The sequence below is a fragment of the Podarcis vaucheri genome (genome assembly GCF_965113315.1).
Source record: "Podarcis vaucheri genome assembly, chromosome: 11".
Classification (NCBI taxonomy): domain Eukaryota; kingdom Metazoa; phylum Chordata; class Lepidosauria; order Squamata; family Lacertidae; genus Podarcis; species Podarcis vaucheri.
The window spans coordinates 19,069,547-19,086,064 of NC_138749.1; the positions used below are offsets into that span (position 1 = coordinate 19,069,547).

General features: G+C 42.7%; 1 protein-coding gene across 6 annotated transcripts in view; it reads right to left on the reverse strand.

Moving 5' to 3' along the window:
• Positions 1-16,518, reverse strand: part of LOC309542859 (leukemia inhibitory factor receptor-like) — a 92,398-nt gene that overhangs the window by 56,530 nt on the left and 19,350 nt on the right. The window lies entirely within an intron of this gene.

Consider the following 16,518-nt stretch of genomic DNA (forward strand, 5'->3'; position numbering starts at 1 on the left):
CCTGTGAGCTACGGCAAGCACTGGCCAGCTGCAGCCCTGAAAACAGAGTCAACAAACACACCACATTGTAAAAGACTTTCCACATGCTCTTAGCTTACCTTAAGGCAGATCACACAATACATTCAAAGCACTAAGAATGCAGCTTAAATAGTAACGGGTTCCCCCAAAGAATTCTGGGAGTTGCAGCTTATTAAGGGTGTTGAGAGTCGTTAGGAAACCCTTAATCCTCTTAATCAGCTACATTTGCCAGAGGTCCCCCATGAATAACTTATTTGGGGCAAGCCATGGTGGTTTAAAGTGGTATCGTAGTGCTTTAAATGTAAGGTGCAAATGTGGAGTTAGAAGGGAAAATACTAAGTTGCCACAGGGTGGTGATTACGTGGCTACCTCCTCAGCAGAGGAAGTAGCAAAAACAGCCTCTCCTAATTCACTGTAAATCAGACAGAATGGAATGCAGTTGTGATGGAGGAAGAAGGTGCAAGCAAGGAGGAAGGAACCTTCTGTAAAAGGAGGGCACGAGTAGTTTCAGACTCAGATACCTTCTTGAGGAAAAAACTACGGATACATACCCCCCCCCCTCACTCACACACGTAGCACAACTGATCTGTTATCAGGAATGGATAGATGCCAATAATATTTTCAGAAGCCAGAATGAAACTTAAAGGCGCCCATCACATGGGGTTTTCCAGATCTGTTTCCTGAGCCTTTTGGCTGTGGAACTGATTTGGGAAGGCAGAGCTTGAGCAAGCTGGAAACCTGGATGGCGTGGGCACTTCAAAAGTTACATCATGTCGTTTGTATTTTTTTATATATCTAATGGCTCCTGCCAAGCCCGATAGTACTAACAGTACATAGCTACAATACATGATACTTCAAGCGGGACATTTTTCTGTTTGCTGAAGCACAGACAAGATGAGGCAAGAGTAAAATAACTCATCAGGTGCGTGCTGTCACTCAATGCAGCAGGTAGGCTTTGAATATATGCTTTTGAATATATATTTGGCCTCAGCACAGCGTGTCTGAACAAGAGCAGTTAGAAAGAGAAATTCAGCAAACCGATAATGAACTTGTGTTGCTATTTACTTGCTTTTTTTAAGTGCTTGCCTACACAAAACCTTAGCATTGGATACAGGGAGCCTGCTTTTTAGCTTGACAGTGATGTGACAAATGCAGGCTTGATTACAAGCGAGGCAATGGGATTAGCAGTCATAAAAACATGAGAAAGTGCCTTATAATGAGTCAGATCATTGGTCTGACAGAGTGCTCTCCCAGTCCTACCTGGTAATGCCAGGGAATGGTTCAGACCTCTTCTCCCTGCAAAGGAAGATCATCTGCCATTGAGCTACTGGGCTTTGTGGTCTTGGGGGAACGGGTGGAAAAGACGACTGTTTAATTTTGCCTCCAACTCACAGATGGTTTATACCCCTCAGGCCAAGATTGGCTAAATTTCTATGGTCCAAGTTTACAACTATTGGGGGGGGTGTTGCATGTTGCTGGGGGGGGAGAGAGAGTGCAAGGCCAAATCAAAAGTGAGTGAGGCCAAATGGACAGGACCACCCCATAATCACCCACACTTTTCCCACATCACCTGCTTGAGCAAGCCTGAGACCTGTATCCTCACTGTTGCCCTTGTCTGGTTGAAGGCTATCAATACTGTCAACATGGCTACAGCCAAGGCCTGGTCTTTCCCTCCTTTCCTCGGCTCATATCCTTCTTTCCATTCTCTCTCTCTTCTTGTCACATGGGAGCTAAACCATCACCATTAGGATGAGGCGCACCACTGCTGTTCGACAACCACAGCTGGAATTCAAACAACCATTTGCAAACTTTGGTTTCACATGCAGTTTAGTGCCAACCACGGTTAGTGAAAATGGTGGTGCCCAACCGTTGCAACAACACTTTAGTAGGGGAACCGTTGCATGACAGCACATGGGAACCCATGAGGCCACTGGGAGCTCCCATTTCCTTAAGCATACTTCAGCCACCAAGAAACATTACATATTTACTGGGCTCTTGCGTCTAGTTGAGAGGGAGAGCTGCAAAAAGCCCGATTCTCTAAACTGTTGGAAACCCAACTCAGTACAGTTTCTGAGATTTCAGGTGACATGGCTCCTCAACTTTCCTCACGGACTCAGGAGGCATGATGTGGTAGTTAAGTTGAACAAGAGCTGGCAAGACTAGGGTTCAAATCCTGCATAACTATGAAGCTCACTGAGTGATCGTTCTCCAACTGAGACTACCTCAGAGGGTTATTGCAAGAAAATGGGAGAGAGATGCTCAAGGAGTCCTGCTTTGTGGGGAGGGCAGGATAACATCCACACAACTGCTATCTATTTTCACTGCTATAAGGAAGAGGAGTTTGGTTTTCTTTAAAGAATCCCAACACACACACACACACACACACACACACCCAAAAAAACCCAGCCTTTCTTTTTCATAATTCAGCCCACACTTACAACCTTTACTGAGGACTTAGAAAAACAGATAAATAGGAAGACACAAGATTTACCCACCCAGGAATAATGGCAGATGAAGTTGATGGACTATATGGAATTGGCGGAAATGACTGGCAGAATCCAAGACCAGGGAGAAGAGTCGGTGGAATAAGACTAGAAAACGTTTAAAGACTATTTACAGAAATACTGCAAAATTAATGAATGTTAGAAGAATGTTGGAATGAAGATATATGGCTTTAGTAGAAATGTTATAAGGAATTAAGTATAAATAGATTAATAGAATATTAAAGGGGGAAAATAAGGTCAGAAGGTTAAGATAATTTTAGGATAGAAAACAGAGGAAGATGGAAAGGAACTGCTGAAATAATTAACGGAAGTGGAATACAAAAAGGGAGGTGTGAGGAGGTCGCTGAAATAAGTGAATGAAAGATAAGATATTGAAATTATTTGATGTGTTTTAAATTGTTTTTGTTTTGTTTTGTTAGTTTTATGTGTTAGTGTTTTGTGTTAGTGTTAGTGTTATGTAGTGTTTTTGCATTGTATTGTATTGTCTATTCTTTTTTGTTGTTGTTTGTAGTGTTTAAATTGTTGGAAAAGCAATAAATATTTTTTTTAAAAAAGAAAGAAAAGAAAAACAGATAAATAAAATATGTAAGCTGTAATGAGCATATGGCACTGCTATCAGCACAATACTACCGGTCAACTCAACACCGACCGGCAGCACATTTATCACAACGGTTCCTGCGCAAGAACAGCCCATGACAGCAAGATGCCGACTGAACACACAGAGCAGCTTCCCACTCAGCTCTGACTCACAAAAGCTGTTGAAGGCTAGCAAGAGACAGATGTGTAAACTATAGAGGAAAGGGATAATGAGCAGCCAGGGCCACCAACATACACACAGTGCAAGATACAGAGAGGAAGATTGATGATGGATTGTAATGGGTGGCCAGTCCATCCTCATGCCTCACTTTGGTCCTGGCTCAGAAGTAAGCCAAAGAAAGTTACTGCCAAGACATACCAGAGAATATTTCAGCTTATTTCTAAGCCAAAGTCACACACCCCTCAAAAAAGCTAGGCCTACTTAACCCCTTCCTCTCTTCCCTCTAAGCATCACTTACTGCCCCCGTGCAGTGGCAGCAACACTCCAACCACAGGGGAAAGGGAGATCTCTCTATGGTTTCTGGTAAATTGTGCGGTAGTGTGGCATGACAAAAGGCTGTGGTTGCCTTGAGAAATGTCTTACTTTATTGTTTTTATTCATTTGTATCGTCTTTTGTATTATATGTTATGTATATTTGTCTATGTGAAAATTAATAAAGAATTTCTAAAAAAGAGAGAGAGAGAAATGTCATTTCCCACAAAGAGCTGCTGACATTCCGCTAGATCTTGGGAAAACTATGTTTCCTCAAGGCTACTGGACACTTTTCATCCTGGCCCCAGGGAGGGGATACAGAGGAAACTCTTCCTTTCCACACCACTGGGATATTGTGTGGGGTTTTTTGCCACCTCCAGGCTGGCCAGTAAGCAGAGTTATGGGGGGGCAGAATTTGGGGTTGGGGGTTCAACTTGGGATAAGCCAGGAATTCTTCTCTGGCTCAGGTTTAAATTCCAAGTTGAAAAATTCAAGGCTTGAAATACATACCTCTCAAACTTATATTGGAGTCCTGGGTTAATGAGTTTCCCCTGACATCTCTCATTTCTGCCAAGCCTTTTAAAGAACTGTGCTGAGTTGGATAAGAAGGTTTACATTTTTGTTGTATCTGTGTTATCTGTTTGGGATTACTAAAAGCAGTACATTCCACAGGCGGATAATTAGAGAGTCACATACAATAATATTTATCTAAGACTGTGTTGGAAGCAGAGCATTTCTGAGGGAACAAGGCAAATTCACAAGGGAGAAGAGCTCAGACCGAGTGCACATAAACTCCCTGCAGGGATTTCTCCCCCTTCAGCAAACCTGCTGCCTGACCCATAATCAGAACCTGCCCTCCAAATGTGCCAGAATGAGTCAGAAGACTTATAGGGGGCCCCCAGGAGAGAAAGCTGGTGTGTGTCCATCTTTAAAATTACATGCTTGGAAAAATCACCCTCTTCCTTCCCTTTTCCAAGCAGTTCAGCTCAGGGCTGCCAAGTCGATCCCACTTGCAAAAAACGTGTGCCAGGAAGCCATGACCCATTGCAGGGAACTACTGCAGCCTTCCCCGGAGGAATAGAAAAAGATAGACATGAGGCTGAAATGAGGGGTGGTCAGAGAAAGGGTTGGGGCCCATAAAGATTTGCTTGCTGAGAATGCCTCAGTCCGATTCCTGGATACGCCACAGATATTACCACGGGAACCGTTTTTCCAATCAGCATGGCACAGAGTCAGACCACTGGCATCTAGCTCAGTACAGTCGTACCTCGGGTTAAGTACTTAATTCGTTCAGGAGGTCCCTTCTTAACCTGAAACTGTTCTGAACCTGAAGCACCACTTTAGCTAATGGGGCCTCCTGCTGCCTCTGCGCAGCCGGAGCACAATTTCTGTTCTCATCCTGAAGCAAAGTTCTTAACCTGAGGTACTATTTCTGGGTTAGCAGAGTCTGTAACCTGAAGCGTATGTAACCCGAGTTACCACTGTATTGCCTACAGAAGTTTCTTTAACTTGGGTCCCCAGCTGTTGTTGGATTACAACTCCCATCATCCCATCATCCCTGGCCACTGGTCCTGCTAGCTAGGGATGATGGGAGTTGTAGTCCAACAACATGAAGACTGCTGATCCACAAACACACACTTCTGAAAAGAAACAGCTCAGTGATAAAATGTATCCATGCTCCCATATTCCTGTAAGAGTTTTGCAATTGTTTTTGAAATGTTGCTGGATTTGTTTCATTTTGTGATTGCAAAAGCCAGAACTAAGGGTCCCCGTTTCTCACATTCCTGAAAGGATCTGAGCTGGCACCCAGATATAGTTAAAGGAAAAATAGGTGCTACAACCAGAGATGCTATCAAACCCTTTCAGAAAAGTCTCCCATACAAAAGAGGATAATATAGAATTGCTTGCAGGCGTATGTATTGAGTAGACATTGTTTCAGCAGGAAAAGGAAGGCACTCAAGAGATACAAGTATCATATTGCACATCCTGTTATTATTGCCAGCATAAAAAGCTTCCAAAATTTCCCCCTAATTAGAAGTCCACGCCAGAAGTAGCGCACATTTCTGGGAAACTAAAGCAAATTGCCAATTTGGCTGACAGCAACAATAACGATACAGAAATGGAAGAGGAACTTGTTTTCTTAAGAGCAAACTGTGCTGACCTACAGCTTTCAGCCCCTGACTTCCATCACATCAAACTTGGTTTTGTGCTCTAAGCTGTAAGGACAATGCCTTCCCTCTTATCTTTTATAATTAAGAGATTGTGCTACTTCAAAACAAGTCCCCTGGGTAAAAAAAAAAAAAGGAAAAGGAAATTCTACTTTACCACCTACATTTTCCTCCTTTTTTGTGCAACGTAGTTTAGTCATTTGAGACAGAATAAAAGTTAGTCAATCAAAAAAACTGAAATAGAAATAATTGCTCCACTGGCAACAGAGGTCCACTAATGTACTGACTCTCAAAGAGGCTCATTGAAAGAGGTTTTAAAAGAAGCTTTGCATGTGCCTGAAAGTACAATGTGATCATGCTTATCACGTATCATCTAGTTTGGTCTTAAGGCTAAAGAGAATCAGGGCCAAACCCCTGTTTAGTCACGCAACTTACTGAGCAACCTTGAGCCAATTATTGACTGGATTTAGACAATCATCTCTCTGCTCCATAAGCCAAGATATATGTGTGAGCCTTTTTGCACACCCCCCCCCCAAAGTCTCAAACAATCAAACCAGAGAGATGCTAATCATAGTTTCTCTAGCCAGGAAACTATGGTTTGTTTCAGACTTTCTGAGAGGACCAAAAAGGCAGAGATATGATGATCTGAACCAGAATACTCTCTCATATCACCCCCAGGAATACACTTTGCAGTGGTGCTAAAAGAGCAAGGCCATGTACGATGCTGTCAGCTACTTGGAGGAAGGATAAAGAGAGAGAAAGATTGGTAGTCCAGAACTTATTTAACAGGGTAAGCTAACAGACCCCATGAAAAAAGTGTGTGAATTTGGCTTGTTCTGTTACCATACTACAAGCCAGACATAAGTCAAAGTGGCATACCACTTACCTGTTGTCACAACAACAACCATTTATTACCAACCATGCAGTAAAAGAATGCAAGGGCACATTTTTGGACTGAACTGGCATTCACACAACTTGAGGCCACCGAAGCAGACTTGGCCAAAGCAATTCGCTTATGACACAAACTCCAAAACATAGCCAGGACAATAAAGCAGCCCGAGTTAAGCAACCGTTTAATATTTTACCCAGCATTTTCTTGCTTTCCTGATTTCTCCGCTTTCCTTCCCCAGAGTTTCCTGTGAGATAAGATAAACTAATCTGTCACAGGACTTGTCTCTGACAGAGGATCGATAACAGCTAATTATAGCCATGATATGACAATCTGCCTCAGGTCCCCAGGGAAGGGTGATTGACATGCAAACACAAAGTTGCTAAGACCAGATGTGGAGGGGGGCAGGGGAATGAGAGCAGATGGCCCTAAACCTTGCACCTGGCTTACATCAATAAGACACCCATGATAGCAGGGCAATAGTGGGCTCTTTTTGTTTTATCTTTAAAACCAAATGGGTCAGACAAATGAAAGGAATTCAAAGATTTGGCAACCTGGGAGCCTTTTGTGAGTAGCCTGAGGACACATAGCATACTCCTGTGGTCTTCTTTCCCCAGACTCCTCAATGGACAGGGCATGCCAGGCAATTTCTCTCCTCTAAAGATTACAAGTGGGATGCAGGTGGCGCTGTGGGTTAAACCACAGAGCCTAGGGCTTGCCGATCAGAAGGTCGGCGGTTCGAATCCCCGTGGCAGAGTGAGCTCCTGTTGTTTGGTCCCTGCTCCTGCCAACCTAGCAGTTCAAAAGCACGTCAAAGTGCAAGTAGATAAATAGGTACCGCTTCGGCGGGAAGGTAAACGGCTTTCCGTGCACTGCTCTGATTCGCCGGAAGCTGTACTCCAGCCCCCTCGGCCAATAAAGCGAGATGAGCGCCGCAACCCCAGAGTCGGCCATGACTGGACCTAATGGTCAGGGGTCCCTTTACCTTTAAAGATTACAAATCACATAGTATGCTAGAGGTGTCCCAAGACTGATTTCGAGAATGCACAAAAATACTCTAGAATAGGTCCATTAATAAGCACATGAAAGTAATGCAGCCTCAACTGAGAGATTGATTTCCAAGCTGAAAAGGCAAAGATCCTGATGAAACAAGCCCAGATGGCAGAGATAGCAAACCTCCCACTGGCAGGGAGCACTGGGGGTGGAATGTGGCCCTGCAGATGTCTGTATTGGCCCTCAGAGTTGGGACTCTTCCCAAGTCACACTGCCCTCCTCAGCCCACCAATTCCTTGAGTGCTTCTGCTGGATGGAATGTGTCTTTGAACTGCAATCATGCCTCTTGCTTGCCTGGAGAAGCGTGTTTGCATACATATGAACCTCTGAACTCTACATGGCTGGAATGTGTAGAAATGGTAAGAGTCATATCCATTTGCTCTGAGCATTTTGGAGGAAATGGTTTCTTAAAGGACCTTGCAGATTTCTCAAATGAAAAAATGGGAGGGCAGTGTGCCTGCTTTCCAAGGCTCATTCTCAAATCTAAATTTCTCTATGGTTTTAGTATGATGTTAAAACACAAACTGTTTTGTTGCAGCAGGCTATACCTCAGAACTATAGTTATTTCCATATTTCCACAATGTGTTTCAAGCATTTATTAAACTTCTGAGTTTTCCGGGAAAGCAGGATTGAGCAGCTCACAGTCAAAATCCCTGTGCGTCTTCCATCCAAGCGCTGATGAGCTTTCAACAATGCTAAGCAGAGTTAGAACTTATGAAAACAATATTTTCATTCCAGTCACTCTTCTCCCACTTACTCCAATTTAGATTAACTTCTTCAACAGTTTTCCAAAAATTAAGGGAATGGAAAAAAGAAGGAGAGAGAAATAAAGAGTGTATTCTATTCAAACATGCAGATTATAAAAGAAATGGCTTTTCCCAAGCTTGGCTAACCTAAATAGATCCTAGCCAAGCCTGGAGAGAGTATGTTTTACAGTCAATAAATACTACATCTTTTTACAACTGCAAAACTGTTGAACGTGTTCCATCCACACTGCAGTAAACTAGAGGAGATTGAGATTTGATCAAAATATTGTTCTCATAAAGCAACTGCAAAGTGATCTCCTCCAAGGAGGTACATATATGTTCAAAACATGTCAAGATCAGCTTGATAAGAATCTCACATGTATCCACTGTCTTTTTCACCATCCTTTTGAATGATGGGACTTTCCTGGTTGTTTTGTTGATTTAAAACATTTTTATCCCAACTTTTCTGCCTCAACGTGGAAGCAGCTCAAGGCAGCTCAAAAGATTTAATCAAAGATACAAAAATTACAAACTAACTCACAAGATTAATCAAATATACAAAAATTGCAAACTTTAAGAGATGTAGGAGAATGCAATAAAATAAAACCAAAATACAAAAAGGGATCAAGGCAAGACACCAGCAAACAGAATAGGATCATTCCACCAGCAAAAAAGCCTGGTGGAACAAAAAGACTTAAATTTTGTCCAGAACATCAACAGGGAAGGAACCAAAAGGGTGGTTGCTATCTAAAGATAAAGAGTAAGAGAAAAATTGTACAGGGTTGGAAGTGAACTAGGACTTACATCTACGGCAAGAGGAGTCCTTTCCATTAGTTGCTTCCAACCACCTGCACAGATAAAAAGCCATCCTAGCATAAAATGATGTGTGCCCACAAAAATAGTTTGAAGGCTGGCTGTTAGAGGTGTGTCAGGTAAAAACTAAATAGGCCACTTCTCTTCCTCTGAAATGAATAAATGAACAGTGAAATGAGAAGCTATTGAAAACTAAAAAGGAGCTATTATTCAACTTCAGGCAAGAACTGGAAGTTCACAATTTTTACTGCTAGGTGAAGCAGATGAGGAAAGGGGAAAGCGTAGAATAATACCAAACAATAAAGCTTAATAAGAGAATACTTCCATAAATCAATCAACAATGAGGTGCTTATGCCCAGTTCAGGACTTCCTCAAACTTCTCTTGAACTCTAGTCTCCTTCTGAATTTACTCTACTCCCTGGGCTTCCCAGTCACTGCCTCTTTCGCAGACAAATATTTAGAATTATTGTGCATTGTGTACAATACATAGATATATCAGATTGGGGAACATTCAATCACCTACCAGTAATTTCTTTTTTTTTGTAGTGCATACTTTTTTGCTGTTGTTCTGTTTTGATTTTTTACATGGGTATTATTTCTTTTCTTCCTTTCTCTGTGCACTTGCAATTATGTACTTTTTAATCTTTCAATAAAGCATGTATGCAAACTCTCTCTCTCTCTCTCTCTCTCTCACACACACACACACACACACACACACACACTTCTGGAGGGCCTCAGACTCCTGAGGCCTGAAATTAAAGTAAGGGTGTGTTTTCTGGGACACTAACCCAACTCTCAAGCTTTAGAAGTAGGACAGGGTATCTCAGCTTGGCTCCTGAAACCAACCAGAAATGGAGTCATGAGAGGGAGGAAACCCAGCCAGTTGGTTGGGGGGTATAAATAATAAATTATTATTAATAATAAATTATTATTACTACTGCAGCCAGAAATTCCAGAACACTCCCTGCTTTCCCCCAGCTTCCAGGTTTAGCAGCACAGTACTATCATAACAATGCATTATATTTCATGTCATCCACTTCAGGCGGAAGCCTTGGGGAATGATGTATAGATAGTAAGCGATAGAACAAGCAAAGCATTCAACAAACAGTCTGTAAGAAAGCTAAGCTGGCTCCACTTCAGTTCTGGCACAGACTTATAAAACTAAAAAGAAGAGGAAATTAAGAACAATAATGAGAAAGTGCTTTATACTGAGCCAAGTCTTTGGTCCTTCTTAACAGAAGCTCCAGAGTTCTAGACAGGGTTCCAGGCAACCCTACCTGGAGATGCCAAAGATTGAATGTGCATGCTCAACCACCAAGCTACATCCGTTTCCCTAGCACCATCAGTTTAAGGAGAGGATGAAATTTTAAGTGTTGAAACTAAGGTTAAAATGAAGTTAAAAACCTGAGACTGAAACGTGATCAAAGGTACCAGGTGAGCCTCTATAGGGAGAACAAGGGACACCTGTTTTCAGAATGCCGTCATGCTAAAACTTTGCTTCTGGGAAGAAAGTATTCCAGCTCTGCCTCATCCAGGAACCTCTCCTTTTCCTACAACTCTCACTTTTCCTTTCTGCTTACTTTAGAAAAAAGGGTGTGGCAAAGGTGTACAAATTGTGTGTTGTATGGAGGATGTGAAAGAGGTTTTCTCCCTGTATAATGGAGGACCAGTGAAGCTGAATGTTGGGAGATTCAGAAGAGACAAAAGGAAGTTCTTCAATGATACAAGACCTGTCTCTGCATGCCACCTCCAAGGCATATCCAAAGGGTGGTGATGAGAATCAGAGAAATGGAGAGTTGGAAGGGACCACATGAATCATCTTGTGCTACCCCCTACAATGCAAGGGGGGGTTGCCCAAGGTGGGGCTCGAACCCACAACCCTGAGATTAAGAGTCTCATCATCTACCAACTGAGCTATCCCACAGAATGGGCTTTCTCTGTAGTAGCTCCTAATTTATGGAATGCTCTACCCAAAGAGGCCCATGTCTTGTCATCATTTCAGAGCCAAGCCAAGGTGTTTTTGTTTTTCTGGACACTTGGGCAGCACCACTGTACATTGTAATAGGACCTGGGTGGCGCTGTGGGTTAAACCACAGAGCCTAGGGCTTGCCGATCAGAAGGTCGGCGGTTCGAATCCCCGCGATGGGGTGAGCTCCCGTTGCTCGGTCCCTGCTCCTGCCAACCTAGCAGTTCGAAAGCACGTCAAAGTGCAAGTAGATAAATAGGTACCACTCCAGCGGGAAGGTAAACAGCGTTTCTGTGCGCTGCTCTTAGTCATGCTGGCCACATGACCTGGAAGCTGTACGCCGGCTCCCTCGGCCAATAAAGCGAGATGAGCGCCGCAACCCCAGAGTCGGCCACGACTGGACCTAATGGTCAGGGGTCCCTTTACCTTTACTAATGATACATTGTACTGCTAAATCTGTTTTTATTATGTTTTATGAAATATTATTGTGGGGTTTTGGTTTTTTTTCTTGCATTGTAAATTATTTCAGGACTTTCTTTTTTACTGTGAAGTGACATGTACATTTAATAAACCATGTTAAACTATGGCATTCACTGCCACAAGATACAGTCACCATTTTAAAGACAGCTTTAAAAAGGGGAGTGTGACAAATTTAAGGAGAATGAGGCACGGTGGCTCCAAGAGGCGCTATACTTCTGAATACCAGTTTACTGGGGATCACGGACAAAAGAGTGCTATTGCCCTGTTTATCGCTTCCTATGGCATCTGGTTGACCATGGTGGGATCCAGTAAGGCTCTCCCTCTGTTCCTCTGTTACTAACATAAATCAATAGCCATAAAAGCATGGTGGTAAAGAAACATGATTGATTTTGTCTAACTTAAACTCCACGCCTTCAAAACATGACAGCAGGTAAGCATAACTTTCAAGGTCTGGGAAGAAACTGAAAAAAAATCCAACAATATATTAAGCCAGCAGCGATTTACCAGAAAGCATAGACCTACGCTTTCAGGAATCGTAGAATATCAAGAAATCAATTTAAATTACTGTAAATGGCTCTCGTTTCTACTAATAAAACTCTAAAAACCACTTTCAGCTAGAAGGATATTCCATGACCACAATGCCCCGTACACAATAATTTACTTAGAATTTAACGCATGCACAAGTTGGGAGTTATCTGTATGGTACACTGACCATGCCAAGATGCCTTAGAAGTAAGGGACTGGCATATTTTTTAAAGTAGACAGATTCCAAATGGTATTAAAGTCAGCATGACTAAACCGCTTCAGAAACACCATTTACCTTCCTGCTGCAGTGACACCTTTTTTTCTACTTGCACTGGTGTGCTTTTGAACTGCTAGGTTGGCAGGAGCTGGGACAAAGGGAGCTCACTCCGGCATTGCGGAGATTCGAACCGCCAACCTTCCAATCAGCAAGCCCAAGAGGCTCAGTGGTTTAGGCCACAGTAGTCATGCTGGCCACATGACCCAGAACGCTGGCTCTGGACAAATGCCAGCTCCCTCAGCCTGAAAGCAAGATGAGCGCTGCAACCCCATCGTCGCCTTTACCTTTACCTCTGTAGAACCTCTTTCCTGGGACTGCACCACTTTAGAATACAGGCTGAGCATCAGAATGGATGCTCTTGCACACACACAAACTAGAACATCAAGCAAGGCATTATGTAGCTTACTCATCGCCTCCATAGGCTGCTTTTCAAAGTTTAAGAACTTCTGGTTTATTTTTATATTAAATACTCCCCTGTAAACAATTTCAAGACATTTTCGGGAAAAGAAAAAGCTAAGGAGTAAAGTCCAGAGTGGAGTCCCTAAGATGGTTGGACAGCACCTCGTATGCCTCCTTCTGACATCTCCTGCAGCCAAGCTGGTGCCAAACATACGGCTGTGCTTTCCTTTGGACCACATCTGTGCCCAGGCTTGTGCCCCGAGGAGGTCACTTTGGTGATGTTAATACAGTGGTTTGACTTCACCAATGGAAGTGGGTGCACTCCATTGTCTCTTGAGACAGACAGATGCCAATAACTTCAAAGAGAAGTCCCAACGGGCTCATTTCCCAGCATCACCATTTGAATGACAGAGGAAGCTGCCTTAAGACCGCCTCAGATCCATGGGTTGATCTAGCTCAGTATTGTCTATTGCACTGACAGGCAGCAGCCCTCCAGAGTTTCAGACAGGAATTTCTCCCAGCCGTACCTGCAGACACCAGGGTTTCGAACCTGGGGCTTCCTGCATGCAAGGCAGAGCTTCTACCACTGCACTATGGCCCTTCCCCCCAAAATAGGCATTCTAGCAAATCCAATGATAATTCAACTAACCTACCTCACACTGAGCTGTTGGGTGGATTAAATGGAAAGGGGGGTGGGGAGAGAACCATGTGTGCTACCTTGAGGCCTTGGACAAAAATGCAGGATGTTGTTGTTGTTTAGTCGTTTAGTCATGTTCGACTCTTCGTGACCCCATGGACCAGAGCACGCCAGGCACTTCTGTCTTCCACTGCCTCCCGCAGTTTGGTCAGACTCATGCTGGTAGCTTCGAGAACACTATCCAACCATCTCATCCTCTGTCGTCCCCTTCTCCTTGTGCCCTCCATCTTTCCCAACATCAGGGTCTTTTCCAGGGAGTCTTCTCTTCTCATGAGGTGGCCAAAGTATTGGAGCCTCAGCTTCAGGATCTGGCCTTCCAGTGAGCACTCAGGGCTGATTTCCTTAAGAATGGATAGGTTTGATCTTCTTGCAGTCCATGGGACTCTTAAGAGTCTCCTCCAGCACCATAATTCAAAAGCATCCATTTTGCGGCGATCAGCCTTCTTTATGGTCCAGCTCTCACTTCCCTACATCACTACTGGGAAAACCATAGCTTTTACTATACGGACCTTGGTTGGCAAGGTGATGTCTCTACTTTTTAAGATGCTGTCTAGGTTTGTCATTGCTTTTCTCTAAAGAAGCAGGCGTCTTTTAATTTCGTGGCTGCTGTCACCATCAAAATGCAGGCTACAAATGCAATATATATATATATATATATATATATATATATATATATATTTGCTTTCGTAGATTTTCACGGGTACAGGAATGCAGGTTTTGGTGTCTTCGGGTGTCTTCCCGTGTAAGAGTCGGGGTGTCTGGGCGACGTTTCGACGAGGTCTCACTCGTCATCTTCAGGCTGGTGCTTTCGGCTTCTTGTTACTGGAACTTGTTCCAGTAACAAGAAGCCGAAAGCACCAGCCTGAAGATGACGAGTGAGACCTCGTCGAAACGTCACCCAGACACCCCGACTCTTACACGGGAAGACACCCGAAGACACCAAAACCTGCATATATATATATATATATATATATATATATATATATATATATATCCACCCATCTGTCCCGCTCCTCCATGCATCAGATGAGAAGGCTAGCCTACCTTTTTTTTTCTTTTTAAGAAAAATAGTTTGTATGTGTGTTGAACAATCTTAAGCGATCCAGCTGTAACTTACTGAAGAAAACCAGGGAAAAGTTACACAACAGCTTGCATTTTCCAGAGCTTGACCCTGCAGGTAGTGTGGTAGATTTGTGCCAAATCAGAGGGCAATGAGTCCACAGAAGCAGCACTGGCCAGCAAGTGTTGCTATATAAGTTTCCTCATTGATGAAAAGATCTGTAGACTGTGACCTGGCAAAAACATGGACCCTAAGGTGGGATTTAACTACAAACCACTTGATCAGCTAGGATTCCTGTTTGCCAGGCTTTGCCATTAATAGCACTAGGTGGCAATATTTTGACATCTCAGGTACACGTTAACTAAACTGATACTCAAAAACTTTAACCCCCTGAAGTGTTTTGGCACAACCTTCTCTTTGCTGACTAGCTGCCGTGCAAGGTGAATTCAACCTTGGGTCACACCAAGTCTAACAGGATTAAAGAGTTCGTTGCCGTAGCATGAATCCCTGCAATTATTTTCTTCTTTGAAGCGGAATTTCACGTGGCAATTTTGCAAAAAGGAAAAAGGTGAAAGAAAGCAGGAATGTAACAGCCAGCTGGAAAAGAATGCAGGTTAACAAATATAGTCTGGAGAAACCTTAGCCTTTGAGTTGCTTCCAAATAAATCAGGACTTGTCCATTGATTTCAGTGAGTCTGCTCACTGACTAAGTTAGGTATAACCGTTCATCATTACCTCCACATTTCAGAAGGCAGTACTATGCTATTAGTTCTATTCTAGCCAGTAATACACTAAAAGACTTCATTTATTTCTTCACTGTTGAAATAGCCAGTGTTGCTCAGGAAATCCATGTGAAATATTATCTCACATATGGGACAACCAAACAAAAAGTGATATACCAGCTTTGTATTGTTGGTGATTTAAAAATAAAACAAGGGTAACTGTTCAAATCTAACTGCTCAGGAAAATGTTTAAAACTGATGCAATTCTGAACTGTTATAATCGACATCAAAATAGGATTAAGAACATTACTGTCCAGTTGACTATAAACCTGATGCCAGTGGCCATATTTCAAGGTATAGTGAATGATACAAATATGGAGATAAAAGGGCAAAAGTGGTAAAAAGGAACAGTCCTTCTAATGAAACCTCATTAGGTTCCCTAATAATTATTCCATTTATGAAAATATTTGACTATTTTAGAGCATTCCGCCATTTATTTGAGAGGTTTTTCCTCTGAAATCTATCCTAAGGGGGCGTCTACACCAACTGTTTTTCTCAGAATACATATATAGTGCATTGCGGAGGCTGTTGGTGTAATCACAATCTTAAGAGCTAGTGGCAAGAAATGTCTGCATTCGCATAATACAAAATCCCATCCTAGCAAACCAGGATATGCACAAACTGTGTGCACAAATGCAGGCCTTCACATGAGTGGCAATAGAAAAACTAGAAAGCCATAACTGGCCACAGTTCTTCATTCACATGTAACAGAAAACCATGATTAACAGCTTCAAAATAAGCCAGGATTCAGAAGCCACATGATGCACCCACCCTAATAGTTTATTTTTTATTTAAGCAGACTGCTCACGGTGATGGCAAATCTGAAAAAGGCCTAATTTTTGGAAATAATAAGGCACGGTATTAAGAAATGCATCAATAGTATACAGAGCTCCTCACCCATCTTACTGCTTCTAAATAACTTTTGCAAGACAGAGTCATTCAATACCCAAAGCGTTCCTTTGCAATCTCTGCACGAGTCAGAAGGGGAAAAAAGTTAAGAACTACCGTTAACCTGCTGGCCCATCAGAAAAAGTTTCAAAAGTAACAGTCAAATTCTATCATGTTGTTAATG